General features: G+C 45.8%; 1 long non-coding RNA gene across 1 annotated transcript; it reads right to left on the minus strand.

The window, feature by feature from the left end:
- Positions 1-339: 339 nt before the first annotated feature.
- LOC101682276 lies at positions 340-16,144 on the minus strand. The gene is made up of 4 exons (XR_001176706.2): positions 15,824-16,144; positions 14,563-14,697; positions 11,285-11,489; positions 340-917 (listed from the first exon to the last, which is right to left on the minus strand). It is a non-coding gene; the product is annotated as an uncharacterized LOC101682276 (long non-coding RNA).
- Positions 16,145-18,001: the final 1,857 nt, after the last annotated feature.

Here is an 18,001-nt window from a genome sequence, read left to right on the forward strand (position 1 = left end):
CTTCGTTCACTTACCGACCACAGCCGCCTTTGCTGCAATGGCGGAGTTGCATAGCTGTGACAGAGACAAAGCCTAAAATACTTTCTTTCTAGCCCTTTACAAAAATGTCTGCCAACCCTAATTTAAGCCACATACAGGTGGGTCATCTATCACCTAAAGCCAGAAAGCTGTTTGGCACGTGGTATAAATTATTTGTGTTTGTTCCCAGTTTCATTACTTGCTTCAGAAATTCCAAGCTGCAGTGAATTGTGTGGGAAAGTCAATGAATAAGTATTAAGGACTGAACAAACCACTGCAAGACCTAGTAACGTAAAAATAACAATTTATTATTATCTCTCCTGGCTCCGCGGGTTGACTGGGCTCAGTGAGTTGTTCTCATGTGGATCCCTTACATGGTTTTGGTCAGATGTCAGCTGGGGCTACAGTCATGGAGGGGTCGGCTACAGCTGGACATTCAAGATGGCGCATTCATGTGGCTGACAGTTCATGCGGGTTGTTGGCTGTGGCCCCTCCGTGGAGGGCTCTGTGGGCCCTCCCACGGAGGGCCAGCATGGAGGCTGGGTTCAGGCAGGGAATCCCAAGAGGGAATGGAAGCTGCCATGCCCAGAAGAGGCCCAGCACCATTTCTGCCGCGTTCCATTGGTCAAGAGAGAAATAATCTTCATCCCTTCATGAGGGAGTGGCGAGTTCCCAGTGCAGTTTGTGGGATGGAGATACCATTGTGACTGTCTCTGAAAAATCCCAGCTGCCCTCCGGGCACAATAGTTCACATCCTTGCCACATGCAAAAATATCCAAACCCTTTTGCAATGCTCCCAAAACTCAGGAGGATCTGATGGGAAAGTCCAGATCTTGTCATCTAAATACAATGCAAGCACAAATGGCTCCCCCCTTGGGTGGGGTTCCTCAAATTGTTTCCTGTCAACAGGAATACTGTGAGTTAAAGACCGGCTATGGGGGGGGCCTACACACACACACACACACACACACACACCAATAAACAATGAGGTGTACAAGATACCCTTAGCCCTTAGAAGACACTCTTGCTCAAAAAGAGTAGGGGGAATGGGAGGCATATAGCAGTCACTGGTCTGTAGTAATTCAGAAATCTAGCTATATATATGCCTCCTGTTCTTTTTTTTTTTTTTTAAAGATTTTATTTATTTATTTGACAGAGAGAGAGATCACAAGCAGACAGAGAGGCAGGCAGAGAGAGAGGAGGAAGCAGGCTCCCCGCCGAGCGGAGAGCCCAACGCAGGGCTAAATCCCAGGACCTGAGATCATGACCTGAGCCAAAGGCAGTATTCCTCTTATTCTATCTTGGGTCATGTCCTACCTTCAGTGAGTTACTTCCCATGATTCTGTCCTCTGAATCACCCTTTCTTTGCTACAAGAAGTGGCTCATGTTTGCCACTGAAGAGCTTCCTTAGCCTGCTTCCTGTCCATATAAGTTTGAGGCTCTAGAGGCTTCTTTTCATTTTTTCAATCATCTCTACCCCTTCTGGTCCAGTGTGATGGTGCCGTCATTAGTTTAAACTCACAAACACATTGTGGGTTTCCTAGGAATTGTGTGGCGTTTACAAAACCCACATTCAGAAATATTTTTGAGGACAAGACCCTGTCTGGTTTGGGCTTAAAGTTAGGATTCTGTGTGGCACTGTTAAAATTCTCAGAAATCTTTTGACTAGCTGAGAGGTCTAGGAGGCACACCCTTAAGTATTTCTGAAGTCTTAAAATAGAGCCACATCCTTGAAAGAATCTTCAGTTGTCCTACTTTGTGAATAACTTACTCTCTGGGGAGGATGGAAATGTCAAGCTGTTTAATTTTGAACCTAGAAAGACACAACCTAGAAAGTCCTGGATTCTCTTCATGTACTCTGAATTATATCTGAAACCTAACAATTTCCCCCTTTTGTTCATTTCTATCTGCCCCTTATCAATCATGGCTGAGAAGAGTCAGCTGACACTTTCATCAGCCTGCCTGAAATCTCCTTCGCCAGTTTCACTATCCATTAGTTATATATTTCCTTTTCCACATTACTGCAGGTGACAGCCTTGCTAACTTTCTACCGCCACACCTCTCGGGTCTTTTCTCCAGTTTCCAGTAACGATTTTCTCACTGCCAATAATTTTCTCACTGTTCTTATGGGCCCCAATAACCTTCTTTCTGAAACTCCAGAGGCCATGGCCCGTTCCAAAGCCAATGTCATCTGGTTCAAGTTTTTAATGTCAACATCCCCCTCCTGGTACCCATTTCTGTTCTGATTATCTACTTCTGTGGAGCAAACCATCCCCAAACTTAGTGTCTTAAAGCGGCATTGTTTTACGTTTTTTCATTCTGACTAGTCACAGATGAGTAGTACTCCCTGGAGGTTTTCTCATGTGACTAGAGTTCATATTCTGATGTGACCGAGGCAGCATGTGTAAGAGAGGTGAGAGCAGAAAGTCAGGGTTGAATCTTGAAAGACTAATATTAATATGCCTGATGAAGGAATTGAAACTTTGCAAGATTGTCAGTGGAGAGTCCTGGAAGGATTTTGAGCTAAAGAGTGAAGTTCTCGTATCTTTCATAAGACAATAACCTGAGAAGCAGTGTGGGCCCACGACAAGGGGTAGGCAAGGTAGAAGCTTGTTCGAAGGCCTAATGATGGCGGAGGTTGGGGCAAAGGTGGGGAGTGGAGTGGAGAGGAAAACTTGATGTGTCAGGAAAAACAGTCATGTTGAGTCTCGTCAATTTTTTCCCATCACCTCTGCTCATCTTCTTTCAGAAGGTATCTGAACATACCCTGAACAGTAGTACTCTGGACAGTTGGTGGTTTAAGAATATTTAGAATTATGTGTTGTTGTTGTTTTTCTTTTTAGGAATTATGTTTTAATAGCCCTAATAGAGTCTTATTTTACTCCTAAGTCTTTCAGAGGATATTCTCTAGCTCAAAGACCATGATGCCTTCATGTCCTTGTCATATTATGAACTTTGTTCATACCCTCTGCCATTGAATTATCGGCTAGATTCCAACTTTCAACTCCTTCCTCCTCAAAACACTCTCATCCTTTCAGTATCACTTTGCTTCTATCTCTCAGTCTGCGTCTTTCTGTCTCTGTCAAAGGTATTTCTCTCCTCTACTTGGCGGTGACATGTTGGAGCTACCAGAAGTTCCATCCTAGGCTCTCCTCACTTCTGATTCCATACTCTTTTCTTGGAATCTTGATATTAAATTCAGTGGTTTCCAGCACTTCCTTGCTCTCACGAGTTGTTAGGATGATTGTTAGGATGGGGTTTGACTAGAGGTGACAGTAACTCAAAACACTATTAAAGTGTATTTCTTTTCAGGGAACTAGGCTCCTTCTGTCTCATTGCTCTGCCATCTTCACTCAACATTGGACTTTTACCTCATGCTCCAAGATGGCATCTTGGGTTTAAGCTACCACAACCACATTTCTGCCAGCAGCGAGAAATACAGCAGGAGGAAAGACACACCCTATCCTGTTAGGATACTTCATGAAAGTCATAGACACTTCCTATATTTCACTGGCTAAAATTTAGCCAGGCGACTACCCCAGCTCCAGCTAAAAATGAGATGTTCTAATGCTAAAGAAGAAGGAGTAAGTAGATGGCAGTCTTTGCTATCATCTCCCAAATGCATCCCTCCAGATCAGGCTTCTCTGTAGCTCCTGCCGCTTTTGTATGCAAGGACACCTCAAACCAAGTATCCAAGACTGAGCACATAGCCTCTCCCAAGCCTTTTCCATTTCCTGTGTTTCCTTTCTAAAGAAAGGGCACCACACTCTACCTAGCTGGGCAAGCCAGAGACCTAGAATGCCTCCTTGATTCTTAAGGTAGATAGAATTGTTTGTTCATGATTCATCCTTGCATGGCTTCTCTCGGCTCTCCAGCCAGCAACTAGGTTAACCTTTGAAAATGGCCAATCTCATTTATAACAGGGCTGGGTTTCACCACTCTCTCGATCTGAGTGATTCTGTTATTCTCACCCCGGGAGAGATAACGAGGGGGCTTTCCCAACCACAGCATCGCTGTACCCCATTTGACGAGAGCTAGGTTACTGTTTGACTGTTCTCTCTCAGGGCAGGGGACTGATGTGTGTCATGAGCTGTTGAGCCGGTGGGGAGAGTTTGTGTGAGTCGAAAGGTGATAATCACTCCTGTGGAGCTAATGATGGGTGAAGTGCAGGCAGCGGGGGGAAAAAAAGCTCCTCGTCCCCGGCCACCTTCAGACCTTGCTCTCTCTCCAACAAGTAGACAGTCGGCAGGTGTTGCTAGGTTCCCACCTGGCTCTCTGATGCTTGCCAGGGCAGATGTGGGGCGGGGTCTCCATGCTGACACTTCCCTCTGTGCGGTTTCTGCTGGCCACGAAGGCCTTCTGGCCCCAGCCCTCCTGCTTCTCATCACTCCCCTCCTCCCCCCGAGAGTCCAGTTTATTATCTACTCATTTAAGTAAACTGTATCGCCCCCCCCCCCCAATCTCTTCTGGACATTGCCTTTGGATTCACTAAAAGCTCTGCTCTTATAAATCAAAGCTTTGGCTTTTACAACTATTATCTCTGAAGTGAAAGTCAGTGGCTGAACCTTGACACTGTCTTTGTCTTTGCTATCCAGAAGAGCACAGTCTTAATTCTCCCCAGCAATAGAGGTGCTGATTTAGAAATGCAAAAGAAGAAAAGCACAGCAACACATGAATATATTTGAAAATGTATCAAGGCAGGATGATGCCCCTGTTCTCCCACTTAAAACCCTTCAGCAACTTCCTATCGATCTGAAGATAAAGAATACACTCTTAAATATGGTCCCCAAGAGCCTAAATGGCCTGGCTTCTGCCTTCATCTCCAGCTAACTGTATACCCAGAAGTCTGAATGGCAGTCACTCCAGCTGCTTTCTCTACCTTCAAGGAGCTCCTTCTCCAATCAGGCCTTCCTTCTACCCACCCTTGACTCCCACTCCTCCTTCCTCTGGGAGGCACCTCTAGACCCACCCAGCCTCTGTGGTTCTTCTGTATAAACTCCTTTTATCTGAGGGGTTCTTTCAGTTGCTGGGTTATTTGGTTACTCTCTCTCCCCCCGAGTCTGTAAGTTGCTAGTGATCTGATCTGTCCTTGTTGTACTCGCCACTGCCCTTCAGAGAATGAATGAATGAATGAATGAATGAGATAGATGGATGAATGGATGGGTTCAGGAATGGTAGATATTCATTAAAGATGATCTTGCAGGGTGCCTGGGTGGGGTGTGGTCAGCTGGTTTCAACTCAAGTCATGATCTCAGGGTTCTGGGATCAAGCCCCACATGAGGTTCTGTGCTCAGCATGGAGTCTGCTTGAGATTCTCTCTCTCCCTCTGCCCTTCCCTCTCATGCACTCTCTTTCTCCTCTCGGAAATAAATGAATAAATCTTTTTAAAAATGATCTTGCAACTCTGGGTCCTAACCCAATTTGGTCCATCAGAGTGAGCAATGAGCAGACTGGGTCTTATGAATGGCCAAAATATATAGAGGCCATTTTGGAATAATTTGAGGTGGGACAATCAAGTCCTCCTAAATCACCTGCTCCCACCCTTTGGAAATTGTCACATGCAGTGTTATTCCTTTGAGCTCAAGGATCTTCTATCTTTTATCTTCCTAGTCTTTTAGGAAATTCACGTAATCCTAAAAGAATTTAGTCTTCATGAACTATACGTTAGGCAGCTGGATTCACAGCTGAGCCCCAGAGAGTGCATGAGAGGGAAGGGCAGAGGGAGAGAGAGAATCTCAGGGGGAATGCGGGGCAGCAGGGAGTCAAAGAAGTGGAGAGGTGGGGAGGGATGGAGAGATTACGAACCAGACCTTGGAAGAGAAGTCAACCCATCAAAGCTGTCATCAGCCTCACAGACCTGCCACGCTCTGACACTTTTACTTTCATGCTTTGTGATCCAGCAAAAAGTCATTTTGCTGTTTTGATTCTCTTGCTCCCCAGGAATAAAGATACAAAAGCAAATAGAGGGAAGTTCTTTAGGAGCCAGTAGAAGCACATGGACATAGAGACCAAGTGTTTAGCATTTGAATATGTCCACTTAGAAAGCTTCGCTCATTTGCCTGTTTATTCATTAAAGAAACACGGTTGTCGATCCTGGAGCTGGCACGGTACTAGGCATTGGAAACAGAAAATGAACAAAGCATATAGTGTTCTTCCCCCTGTAGAATAGGGGGGACTTTCCACAAGAGCTTTTAAAGCAAAAGACATATGTTCTTCTGGGTCTTCCGATTCTCATGGCTTATAACTGCCTGGAAGTGTTGGGACTTGGAGATTTAGGGAAAGTTGGGGGATATATTACATTCCTGGGAGGCCCAGGGAGCTTTAAAAGGGGAAATGACACAGCTTTCTCCTTTTCTATCTTTCTTCATTTTGGTGACAGGATGGGGACGATGAAGAGAGAGAGGGACGAGGGTTGGATGCTGAACTCCAAGAAATGTCATCATTGTGGTCTGAGTGACTCTCATGGCAGAACGCCAGCCTGTGGCTTTGAAGTTTTGCTGCAAACAGAGAAAAGATGCCTGATCTGCAAAGGAGGGTTTAACTGGCTGGTGACAAGCATCAGTTAAGTTTGTCACATCTTCTTTCATTTCTTTCCTTTTGTTCCTGAAAGGCAATTTCTATCCTTCTTCAGTTACGTAAGAGCTGGAATCTTCGTGTTCTAGCATCGTACCCTTCATGAAATTCCTTCCATCCGTTTTCTAAAATGTAGTACGCATCCTTTCCCCCAGGCCACCACAGAGGGCACAAAGTAAAGCCATTCTGTGATGGTGATAACAGCATGTCATCTCTTCCTAAGGCTTTGCGTTGCTTTGAAAGATCAATATGCCTCCACTGGCAATTTCTGGTAATGTGGTTAGTTTAACAAAACACAATTTGAAAAAGAAAAATGTGAGAAAAACTGCGAGACGAGATCTGGGCCAACAAAACAAGAGATGTCTACCTTAGAGGTCAAAAACGAGTGGTTCCGTCTCATTCCTGCCCTCACCAGTGTAACTATGAGGATGATGGCAATGAAGGGGGACAAAGAGGCTTTGGTGTTTGGGAGAGGTGTCTGGGCTGAGGGAGTGAGAGTGCTTAACTGGGGGAAATGACTGTCCTCTTGCCCAGTGGTACAGGGCTCTGTGTCGGACCCCCCTGCTTGGCAAGAAGGACAAGCTTTCAAGAGAGCTGTTCACACAGGCTGCACCAACCCACTGCCCGGAGTTTCTAGGCACTGCCCATATCTGCCTTTACTCTGAAACTACTTCGATAGGTCACCGACAACCTCCATTTTGCCCAACCTAATGTACTTGATGGCCTTTATGTCGCTCTATTGGACACACTCGACGACCTCTTCCTTCTTGAAGCACTATTCCCTTGGCATCGAGGGCACCCCGCTGTCCACGTTCTTCTTCCACTGCACGGACCCTTCTGTGGTTCCCTTCTGCTGGCTTCTCTCCTCCTTTTGTTCCCTCAGTATTGGACTCTGTCAAGGCTTGGTCTGGGCCCTCTTTCAGTCTTTCCCTGTAGGGGCCTACTTAGCCAGAGCGACTCCATCTCGGTTAAACAGCCATTGTGTTGCTTATTCAGTAAAACTTAAACTGACCCTGCCCGCCCCCCAGGGGAACTTACTTAAAAGCAAGTCTGGGAAACCAGTAAAATATGATCAACCAGTCCCTGAGGACAGAGCCCAAATACAAGGACGGGTCAGTCAGGTGGAGATAACAGAGTCCAGAATGCAAGGACGAGTCAGGCCAGGTCGAGACATCCAATCAGTAAAGCACACATACACATCTCCCTAACCACCAAAGAATGTAAACCCCGCCTTCTGGGCACCAAACTAGGGTGCCAATTCTGACCAGAGTGATAGGCTAGTTCAAACAGCTACTATAGGGTAAATTGTAATTCAACTGGCCACCTGTGTGTGACCTAACATGACTATACAACTTGCTCTGTGTGTTACAATCTTATTGGCCAGGCTCAACCACATGGCCTTTGCTCTATAAAAGCTAGTCTGTGAGGCTGGGGGTGAGGGCTCTCTCTGTAGGAGACAGCCCCGGCCGGTCGGTTTGATTCTCGGTGCTGGTACGAAATAAAGCTTGACTTGACCTTCACTTTGTTTCAGTCTCACTCCTTTGATCATGGACACCATCGCCCCATGCTTGCTTTCTGAGTGATTCTCTTTACCAATCTCAAACACTTTGATTGTTCCTCAGCATCTCAAACTTAATGGATAAAACAGGCCTACAGAACCCTTGATGCACCCCCCTCAGTCTACATCTGGCTCTTTCCCACTCCTCAGGGTGAAGCATCTGCCATCATCCACCTGACTACTAATGTCCCCAAGTTTCTGGGGACCATCCTTCACCCCTTGCATTTCCATTCTTCTCTATCCAACCCCAAAGCAAGTCCTGCTGGCTGTCCTTCAGACAGATCTGCTATGAGCCTATCTCCCTGTGGTCTCCAACACAACCAGCTGGGTCAAAGCTACTGTCATGTCTCCTGTGGTTAATTGAGCGGCCTCCTGATTGGTCTCACTACTTCCCCTCTTGCCTCTTTCAACCACTTTTCCACAGAGTATTCTTTGAAAGGCAAATTATGTCACTTCACAACTTAAAATCCTTCAGTGATTGTCTATTGAAAATAAGGTCAGTATCATCTCCAAATCCCCCAGGTGCTTCCTCTTGCATCTCCTCTTAAATTTATGATCTTATCCCTGCCTGCCTCTTGCTCACTCACTCCATTCCAGGCACACAGGCCATCCCTAAACTCTTAGAATACACAAAGCTCTTTCCTGCCCCAGGGCCTTTGCACTCACTCTTCCCTCTGCCTGGACCACTTTCCTCTATTGCCCGTTTGTTGCTATCTTTGAGTTGTGACTCAGCCAAAATGTCACGTCCTCAGAAAGACCTTTGCTGATCACATTATCCTCTGCCCCAGCACTCAGTTGTTTCCTTCATGTACAAATCACTATTTGCAATTATTTGTTCATTTAATTGTTTACTTCACCTCACATTAGACCATAAGCATCACAAGGACAGGGATAATAACATCTGTCACTTATCCTTAATGGCTAGCAGAACACCTGGTGGATCATATGGGCTCAAGGAATGGTTTTTGCATGAATGCATAAAAACAGCATTAATGGTAGCTAATAGTATGTCACTTGGGGCTCTAGTTTTGACTACTGAACTATAGATACTTGTGTTGGTGGACCTTTTTTGGAAAATATTTAAATAGTCTGGAATTGGGATCATGCACTGTCTTAAGATATACTCAGAGAATTCCATGCCGGATTAATTTTCAAGTAGAACAAAGCTACAGTTCTGTAGAAGACATTAGAGCAGGAACATTTCTATGGGAAGATTCATACTCCAATAATAAAAGTTTCTAGTAAGTAGCATATCTGTGGAATAGCTTTGAAATTAATATGGAAACTGAATTAGAATCTCTACAGGCAACAAAAGGAAAAGGGTAAAGATAAAACCAAGATGGTCTTTGGGGGAATAAAACTACAACTTGCTGTCAGCAATAACTTTCAGTTGCTGATGGCCATCCTCCCAACAAAACCCAAAAAGTTATTTCAAAGAATCCTTGGAGTTATCAAATAGGGGACAAGACTGTTTGAAGATGGAATTTGGTTCATAGTTATCTTCTAACAATTTCTTAGAATAAGCATAAGTTGAAAAATGAGCTTTCCTAGTAGCTGCAAAAATTTCAACAAAAATATGTTCATCATCAACAGTGATATGATTAGACCATTTGTTTCTTACGACTGAGATCTGAAAAGAAAGAACAATTATTGATAATTAAGTGTTCTTCCTTTTATGCAGTTTTGGCTTATTTCTAAACACTTCAGTGTTCATTGAGGTTGCCTAATAATTTAATGTTTGAATAATAAAACAACAATTATATGTGCTTTTATTGCTACTTGTAATATGTTTATAATTTCTCTGTGTGTAAGATGTAAAATACTTGTTTGCACTGATTTTATTATTTAATAAGTTTTGCAGTCATGAAAATATCAGTGTTAATGCTGGGGCACCAGAGTGGCTCAGTTGGTTAAGCATCTACCTTTGGCTCAGGTCATGACCTCGGGGTCCAGGAATTGAGCCCTGTGTAGGGCTCCCTTCTCAGTGGGGAATTGGCTTCTCCCCCTCACTCTGCCCCTCCCCCTGCTCATGCCCTCGTGCTCTCTCTCCCTCTCTATCTCAAATAAATAAAATCTTTTAAAATATTATCAGTGTTGGGGCGACTGGGTGGCTCAGTGGTTTAGGCCTCTGCCTTCGGCTCAGGTCATGATCTCAGGTTCCTGGGATCGAGCCCCACATTGGGCTCTCTGCTCAGCGGGGAGCCTGCTTCCCCCGCTCTCTCTCTGCCTGCCTCTCTGCCTACTTGTGATCTCTCTCTGTCTATCAAATAAATAAATAAAAATCTTTAAAAAAAATTAAAAAAATAAAATAAAATATTATCAGTGTTAATGTTAATACTTCATTATAAATCTAAAGTGTTACTGACAACACACCCACATTGTTGTTTTGTTTCAGTTCTGTGATCACTATTCTTGCCTGGCCCCAGCAGCCCACAGCAGTGAGAGGTGGAGACTGGCCAGCCACTGGGTACCCTGTTTATGACATGACACTTGATCCTAATTGGAGTCTGACCTTGATCGGCCTTGTGGATGAAGGTGTCATAGCTCACCTGCTCTGATCTTGACTGGGTTGGAATGTCTGATCCAAACTGAGGTCGTGTGACTTTTCAACCAGAGGAAGAGCCTAGACCTTCATGCAACATATGGCAGGTGTCTCAATCACTACATTACCCTATGTGGTGGGTGGCATTGGGCCTTATGGAGGTCAAGTAGTTTCCGCCAAGATCCCACAGCTACTGAGTATAGGAACCAGGAACTGAGACCCTGCTAGTCTGGCATCGAAGCCTTTTTGGCTCTGCCTCCCTAGCTCATGGCAAGAATCACCCAAAATTGTGCTTTTGCAAGAACACAGCCCCAGCCTCTCTGAGAAAAGGAAAAAGGGCCAAATTGGTTTTGTGTTGTCCTAGAACCATGATGGAACTTGAGAGCCAAGTCCTGAGCTGCAGAGGGAGAAGAGTGATCTCAACAACGGAACTGGTTACCCCTCGCCGAGGCACCCTCCCATCTGCAGCATGCTCTTAGCCCAGTAAAAAATGGAGAAAGGTCTGCTCCTTCTCACGTCTGCCTCCTAGGATGGTTAACCCACTGGTTGGTGGGACAAGAACCTCATCTATGGGAACACCTACAGAGGCTTACCTCAAGTTCAAATTCCCGTAAAATTTTAATGACAGATGTTCCCGTTGTTAAGTTGGGTCACGAGTACTCCTGCTCCTACTGCTAACGTCACTGTCACTGCTTCCACTGCTGAAGGTTTTCAGATGCCTGGCTCAATGGTCTTTGACTGCAGCTTCGTGGTAGATTCAGACTCTGCTGAGAACATGGTGGCGCCTTGGACAGAGCTCTGATAGGGGAGCGTAAATGACAACCGAAAATGAAAGCTTTTCTTGCTTTCAGTGTTCAGCACCACAGAAGTCACATTTTCATTGATCCTCTAAATATTTAAAATAATTAAGTCTAAATTATCACTGTATTTAGTTGAAGTCGTGTATTCTAACTACAAGCTAGTAGGAATGTACTACCAACTTGCTCTAGGACCTGCTGTACACTGCTTGCCTCAGATTGATTTAAAAAAAAAAAGAAACTCATAGATTTGTTTTAATCGGTACCCATTCTTTCAGATTCCTGTGTTGGCTTTTGTTGCAGGCTTCCACTAAAAGCTAGTTGCTGCTCAATTGAACGTGTAGAATGTGCAAATAATAATTGACAAAACATTCATGACTCATTAAAGTAACAGCCCTTTGGAAACAGAATAAAACAATGGTATGCACTGAAAGTGTTGTAAAACACAGTTAAATCTCTCCAAGGTAAAGGCAAATCAGAGGGGCTGTCACACCTTGTATGTCACTTGATGTCTGAAATAAATGATATCAGCCTTTCTTAACCTAGGAGTTGATTCTAATGCAAAGCAATTCGGCTCCACACCAACTTACAATAAAATGCAAATGGTCATCCGGCCTTGTACCTTTCCAAGATTGTAGCTGAAGACTAAAGAAGTGGAGTCCCACTGGGCCTGACTGGCCATCGCCATCCTCAATCAACATTTTAAGGAATTAAGCACCAATAAACCAGAAACCAATTTGGATTTGGGTATAAGTTGTATGTGCTGAAAAAAGGAGCATTGTTCTACTGGAGTTTCAGTTTTTTGGTTTTTATCACTGAAACCACTAAAGAATATGGCCCTATTGAATTCTTAAACTGAGGACTTTGGTTATGGTTGGTTTGGACATTTGGTTATGTTTGCATTTGTCAAAGGCATGACCGCTTATTCGAGCTGATAATACTGTTCCTGTTCCCTTACTAAGAGTTAAAAGAAACCGGACTGTATAAACTACCAACTAGACCCAAAGAGCTTTTTTTTTTTTTTTTTTTTAAACAAAGGCTTTCTTAGCAAACACTGGAAACAATGTAAAAATATATCAATAAGGAAATGTCAAAATACAACATATCCCAGAGACATATAATTAAGTAAAAGAATGTGTAGAACAATATATATAATGCCCTAAGATTTATTAAAAAAAAAGAATCTTCTAGATGCATAGATTCACAGACTCCAAACTATAACAAGGGCTTCACGGGAAGAGGAAATGGTGGGGGGAGAGGGCACAAAGGTGAGGATTCGGGTATTATTTTGAAGTTAGCTATTACGAAGCAAAGCAAAACCAAGTACAAACCAACAAGCAAACAAGAACCCTGGGGCTCCTAAACTAGCAAAGAATGTAGTAGTTCCCTACGGTTGCCCCAACAAAATTGTGGCCAGAGGCTTCAAAAATAGAGATTTGATTTCTCACAGTTCTGGAGGCTAGGAGTCAAGAGAGCCGGGTGTGGGCAGGCTTGGTTTCTCTGGAGCCTCTCTCATTGGCGGCATTTCTTCCCTTTGTCTTCATGTGGCCTTTTCTCTGTGTGGGTGCTCTTCTCGGGGGCTCCCCCTGTGAGTGCTAATCTCCTCTAACAAGAACACCAGTCCTATGGGACTAGGGCCCGGCCTATAGGCTGCCTTATAGCTTGAATCCCCTCTGTGAAGATCCTATCTGTCTACAGTCACGTCCTGGGGCCCTAGGGGTGAGGACTTCAACAGATGAATTTGGCACAGGGACACCATTCAGCCGTGCACCAGAGGATGTTCATTTTATTTTATTTATTTTATGGGAATTCAGGCTGTTTCTATCAAATGCCACACAATTTTAATAAACCTCACGAGGAGAGCAATCCTTCATGAACATCTGAACGCTGATTACAGCCTTACTTCGAGACATTTCCAAAACAATTTAAACTAAAATTATACTCTTACCATGACTGATTATTTGAAACTTCCAGCATTTTCATTTTGAATTCCAGACCGGACTGTGTGGGTTCCATAGCCTATCAGCTTTCATGGTGACTGTGTAGTTTTACTCTACAAAGAGGCCAGAAGTTATGCCAAAGAGCACTTTAAACATGTGTTCTGGTAAATAAAATCTCAGATACTTCAGTCCCCCTCAGTTTCACTAACATGCAACTTAGGGGGCCCCTAATTCAAAATGACTGGTGTCCTTAAAAAAAGGGAAGATTTGGACCCAGGCCTGCAGATGGGGAGAAACCCATGTGACCATGAGGACCTCCATCGGCACAATCCTTCTATAAGCCATGGAGTGTCAAAGATGACCAGCCAACGCCAAAAGCTGGGAGAGAGGCATGGAATAAATTCTCCCTCACTGCCTCAGAAGGAACCAGTCCTTCCAGTGCCTTGATCTTGGACTTCTGGACCCCAGAACTGGGAAACAATCAGTTTCTGTGTGTGGGACACCCAGTCTGTAGTACTTTCTGGGAGCCCCAGGAAACTGACACAGTGTGTATCAATAAACAGAATGGGAAAAAAAAAAAAAAGCCTTACAGAAAGTGTCCTCAGACAGCAGGCATCCTGGGGCTACGTGGTTCCCCTTCCTCTAAGTAACTGTTGAATGGGATTCTCTTCAGTGGCTTGTCCCCTGGGGGCTGTCTCTCTTCCTGACAAGATGGTGCGGGCTTCTGGGTGACAGGAAAAAGGCCTATTTCTGGCACCGCCCAGAATGCCTCGTTCTACCTCTGGGGAATCGAACATTTGTGTTTGAGTGCTGACGTTGCCGTTTGCTCCAAGTCATGCCTAACCCAAAGAAGGCTTCAGACGAGGAGACACGTACTTTATACCTCAAACTTAGCCACACAGACCTACTTGCAGGCACAGATTTTCAAAGAGCGCAGCATGGGTTCCTGGGCCAGGCTGGGGTCCTTCTGGCTCTCATGCTTGTTTATCAGCTTGTTTATCAGCTCAGAGACCATTCTGGATGCTTTGCAGCCACAGCTACATTTCTTCCTTGGAGCTGGCCTTGGGGATCCCCATAGCAGTTTGGGGGAACTGAGCTAGAGACCCAATTTGCATTTGTGGCTCATGCACTTACCCCATCCGGCTGAGGGCTAGCTTCTGAATGTTCTCTTGCTTACAAGTCAGGTATCCTAGCAGCTATGGGCCAGGCACCACACAGTCCGGATGTTAATGGTGATTTTTTTGTTCACGATGGATTCCTCACAGGTATCTGCAAATGCACCCGTAAGCAAAACACAGCTAGGATGGGTTCATTTAAAAAAGAAAACAGAAATGGAATTCACATCTTTGGGGCACGCACCAGGTGTGGGTTTCTGTGCAGACGTTAGCTCACTGAATCTCGAGAAAGAGAAAACCCACTTGGAGACTAGGTATTGCATTTCTATTTTCGCATGTTGAAATTGATGTTTTGAGAAGTTAAATTGCATGCCCACATTCATTTGACTCGTTTATGGTAAGCCAGGGATTCAAAAACCGCATCTGCCTGACGGTGGGGCCTGTGCCTTTTCCACATTACCAACAGGTTACATAAAGGCTGGGCAGCCGTGCAGACAAGGAGGAGAGAAAAGCAGGCCATAGATCGTTGCTGTAAATGGGTATAAAACAGAGCTGAGAGTTTCCAGGCAGCCAACGAACAGATTACTGGGCTCTCCTCTGATAAATAGGCCAAAGCAATTCATTAAGAAAAAGAGACAAATTCACTCAACATCTTTGGTAATTATGGCACTGATATAATTATGTCTGACATCCCCCACCGCTCAGGAACTGTCCGATCTCCCTCCCTGATAAAGTGGGGGCCATGACGGAGTGGATCCAGTTGTGGGAGGTGACCAGGGAGTGTGGGCAGTGTAGGCAGGTGGGTGGCAAGCCCCGGAAGCAGGGTGCCAAGGCGATGCCAGGCCAGAATCAGAACCACCAGGCCGGTGCTGCGTCTCCAAGTCATGTGGGTTTGGGGCTGGGGCACGAGTTGTGCGCATGCGCGTCCATAAACCCAGGAACAAGTTCTTGGAAAGGTCAAAGCAGATGAAAACTGGGCAAATCTGGAGTCATCCGTGACCCAAAGGTCATCTGCTTATGTGTTTTGTTCATTTTAAGTAGCCGCTTTGGGGTACATATATAAAGACGTATAAATAAGCAGGCATCGACATTTTCCAACTGGCCACTTTTTACATCACTTTACCCCAGTCTAGTTCTAGGAAGCCCTTCCTGCGGGTGGCGCGAGTCAGGGGATGTGGCCCCTGGGTGTAGAGCCGCCTAAAAAGAGCCGGGACAAACTGGTATGGAAGCAGCTGCGCATGTGCGGGGTCCAGTGTCCTTGGACCACCTGCTGAACGTACCTGCGGACGGTCTCCGAGATTATTCCTCTGTGGCAGCCCGTCCTCCCAGTGACCGCCGAGGCCCTGCGGGAGCCAGGGAATCGGAGCAGCCTGTTTTTCTGGAGCAGAAGGGCGACTGAGGGCGTCACATTGGCCTCGTGGCTCTCCAGGTCGGTCCCCCCAGCTCACTCAGGGGTGCTCCTCAGCGCTGATCTCCGCGGAGCCGCGGTGGCCAGAGCCTGTCGTCTGGGCCTGGTCGTCCGTGTCCCGTGGAACATGTACAAGAGCTTGTCCGGGACCCTCCCTGGCCAGACCAGGCCTGGGGTCGGGGGGCTGGGCGGACTAGCTGGGTAACCCGACGCATGCGCGCTGCTCACTTTGTCTAGGACACCGGGAACGCGCTGAGGGGGAAATGGTCTTAAGGAAGAATGCTGCTCCTCATCCCTCGGTGCCTGGCTCTGCCAGCTGCAGGGATTTCGTCCCGCCAATTAAAATAAACAATCCCACATGTGCACAGCCGACCTGGGGAAGAGGTGTCGGGAAATCAAGACGCCACAGAATCTGACATGAAATGTGTTTAAGAGCAGCTTGGCTCTCTTGACTTGGGAAGTGGCTTTTCTGCGAGGTTCAGAGTCTCAACGACTTTGGAACTGGAAGAGAAGGAGTTGCTCACATGGTCAGGCCTCCATTTCACGGCGGAGGAGAGGGAAGACTAGCTTTTCTGGGATCACAACTGGAACAGAAGAGGTGACACGGCAGCCTGCTGTGTCATTCGGGTGCTCCCCAACAGTGAAGAGGACCAGTGGGGCCCAACAGGGCAAGGGGGGGCGGTGGAAAGGGGCCAAAGCTTCAGAGGAGACAGGGCTAGCTCTGGATCTGGAATTGGAGGCCCGGGGGGAGAGGGTTAGCCACCAGGCATGGAGCAGAGCACATAGAGTGGTTCCCTGGCCAGGGGGGAGGCCAGCCTGAAAAGAAGGGAGAAGCCGAGCTGAGTATGTTGGTCAGAGGTGATGACTACAGAAGCCAGGGCCTATGCTAGCTGGGTAAGCAGAGGGGATGCAGCCGCACGTCCCACTTATGGGAAAGGAGAAGCCCGTTGTTTCTGAGTTGAGCCTTCGAGAATGACTCCTGCAGCCTTGCCCCGACTGGGCTCCAGGAGAGCTGAGGTCTCTGTCAGGATCAGAAAGCTGCCAGACAAGACGCTGACACACAGCCAGCACACACTGCTTCCAAACCAGAACCACCCTCACCCCCACCACACACCCCTGCCTCAACCCGTGCCAGTGGAGTGGATGCTTTGGGCCCTGTTTATCTTTCCTCCTACCTCACTTCTGCATGGAAATCCCTGGGGTGCCTCCTCCTCCAACAGGGGGTACCTAAATCAGAGCTGGAACCCAGTTGTGTGGGAGTCTGGAAAATGTGGTTTTAGCCTTCACTCGTTCAGCTGTGGGAGGAAAGTTAGGAGGTTTTGGAATGGATGTTGGAGAAGCCAGTCCACAGTGTTCACTCCAGACAGAGGGCCTGGAGTCCCAGGACAGAGAGCTGTTCCTAGGAGCTTGGGTTTATGGGGTCCAAAGTCAACGGTCGCTGATGAGCTCTTGGCCAGAGGGAAGTCAGGAAGACGGTGATTTTTTTAAATTTAAATTTTAGTTAGTGAACACACAGAACCATATTGACTTCTGGAGCAGAACTTAGTGATTCATCACTTACAACACCCACTGCTTATCAGAACAAATGCCCTCCTTAATGGCATCCCCCATCCCCCACCAACCTCTCTCCATCAACCCTCAGATTATTTCTTTATCGTTAAGAGTCTCTTATGGTTTGTTTCCCTCTCTCCTTTTTTTGTTTCCTCCCTTCCCATATGTTCATCTGTTTTCTTTCCTAAATTCCACATATGAGTGAAATCATATGATATTTGTCTTTCTCTGACTGACTTATTTCACTTAGCATAATACATACTAGTTTTATCCATGCTGTTACAAATGGCAAGATTTCATTCTTTTTGAAAGCTGAGTAATATTCTTGTGTGTGTGTGTGTGTGTGTGTGTGTGTGTCTACAATACACCACATCTTCTTTAGCCATGGATTTTTTTTTGTTGATGTACAGTTAGGCTCTTTCCATACTTCGACTATTATTGCTAATGCTGCTATAAACATCAGGATGCATTGTACCCTTTTGAATCTGTATTTTAGGAA

The sequence above is a fragment of the Mustela putorius genome, unplaced genomic scaffold (genome assembly GCF_011764305.1).
Source record: "Mustela putorius furo isolate JIRA1106 unplaced genomic scaffold, ASM1176430v1.1 tig00003942_pilon_pilon_pilon, whole genome shotgun sequence".
Classification (NCBI taxonomy): Eukaryota; Metazoa; Chordata; class Mammalia; order Carnivora; family Mustelidae; genus Mustela; species Mustela putorius.